The sequence below is a fragment of the Salminus brasiliensis genome, chromosome 8 (assembly GCF_030463535.1).
Source record: "Salminus brasiliensis chromosome 8, fSalBra1.hap2, whole genome shotgun sequence".
NCBI lineage: Eukaryota > Metazoa > Chordata > Actinopteri > Characiformes > Bryconidae > Salminus > Salminus brasiliensis.
The window spans coordinates 35,065,067-35,067,213 of NC_132885.1; positions in this window are offsets into that span (position 1 = coordinate 35,065,067).

The window sequence follows — 2,147 nt, forward strand, 5'->3', positions numbered from 1 at the left end:
CATGTGTGGTGGTGTGTTTTGGTTATGCTTTTGCTCTTATTTAAGGATGTAAGAAGTTGGGTCACACTGATAAAGCACATGCAATTGTGTCCAAAAAGGAAGCTACAAGGGAATTTAGTTACATTTTTTTTATACATTTCACAGTGGTGATTGGTGCTAGAACACAGTACTGAATGGCTTAATAGATATTTTATTAAATTACAAAGACTGACTGATGGCTGATACTGTTTAATGGTAGTTTTAAGCTTTTTAAATGCACTTTTGAGAAGTACATAAAGTAAGGTGTAATAGTAGCCTACAAATGTGTCACTTTTACTAGTGAAATTATACATGGAAAAATTTGCAGGTTCAAAGCACAACACTTCTCTAAATGACTTTCAATAAGGAAATTGCAATCATTCATTAATGCAGGTCTGTGTTCTTATTGCTGTGTAACTTTTGTACAGGGTGAGTTGGTAGCTATATTTGTATAGATGGACTTTATAAGGTCTGCTCAGAAACCCCAAACGTGAAATGACTTACCCCAAAAGTGACTTTCATTTACCTGATGGTTGTGCTATAGTGCAGCATTAAAAGGTTTGATCCGTAACTAGTCTTAGAATTTTTGACCAATCCTCACGTGATATCAAATTACTTGCATTAGTCTGAAATGTGTAAATTATATATATTTCAGAGACAATTATTTGTTTTTTTAATATATATATATTTTTGTATTTTTTCAGAGACTAAACATCCAATGAAGCTGGCATTGTATACCCTATATCTTCGGCAATTGGCCATCCAATAACTTAATACATGCTTTTCAATGGCTAAACATTCACCAATCTGGATGAAACTGAATGAGAGAGATACATATATATTTCTATTAACCAGTGACGTTATGGCCACTAGTGGGTGCTATACAAGAAAATCAAAAATATCTAATGGCCATTTGAAACGTTGAGTTTTATGCAGTGCACTAGCCCTTGTAACTTTGCAATTACATGTATATTAAACAAAATACATATTTTTTTCTTTACTGGCCAGTTGTGTGAAATAATCTGTAGACCCTGGAGGTAAATAATTATCATAAGTGCAGGTACATGCTTTTCTCTGTGATTTGACTGAAATTCTGAGATTCTTTGTGTAATCTGGACCAAATTCAATATATTCATATTGACAATACTGAGGATATTTGTCTAATCTGAGTTAGATCAGCAATCGGAAGGCTCTATAGTGCACTCTGACCTATTTTGCATATAATCACAGGCCACATACTCTTAATAAGATAAAGGCTTTAAAAAAATCTCTGCAGTGTTTATAGAAACTAACCAGTGTGGTATGATATTTCTGAGTGATGGGAGCACAAATGTTGCTGCCTTCAAGTTCTCTACAGACATTTCTACATATGATTTTGCTTGTAAGTACAACGTGATTTTAGAAGTTAACCAGTGCAGGTCAGCTGTTTGAACTGTGCTGCTAGTTGTTGCTGCTTGCTCATCTAAAATACAGTAATATAACCTCTATGGCGATGTCCCACATGCTTTTTTCGCTTTCAGTGGTGGCTTTGAATATCTCAAAGATTGAGAAATGCATGTAAGCATGCCCTCCTTAAGGGGAGTTTTAAAGCACAAATTCCACTTCCTGACTGTAGGGGAGCCCATTGAGCAAGAAATATCTATTCTCACAAAATGCTGCTTTAACCTGCAAAAAAAAAAAAAAAAAAAAAAAATCTTCGCACTTTTGCATTGACTACATTAACAGGTTTTAATGCTTGTTAAATCTAAAGTCATTCCTCTATATTACCTTAAATATCTTGCTCAGCCAGAGACAACCATCATACTGAGGTAGCTGAATCTTTTGTGCATAAGGAAGGCCTATTTCATATGAAATAAAGCTATGCTGCAGAGCAAAGTGTAATACATTGTTTTTGGACATATCACTTGTTTTAAAATGCTACAATGAGTATGTATGAGAAAATGTAATAGTTTACTCTTGCTATAAATGTACTCAAAAGCTACACATGTGCATCCAGCTAATAGTGTTTGTTGACCAATTTCTATTGAGCTCCATAAATACTTAGTTATTATATCTGCGGTTTTCAGCCATTAAAAAAATTGTTTTGAGTAGGGCTGTACTTAGGACTTTCCAGAGGTTTTCTATTGGGT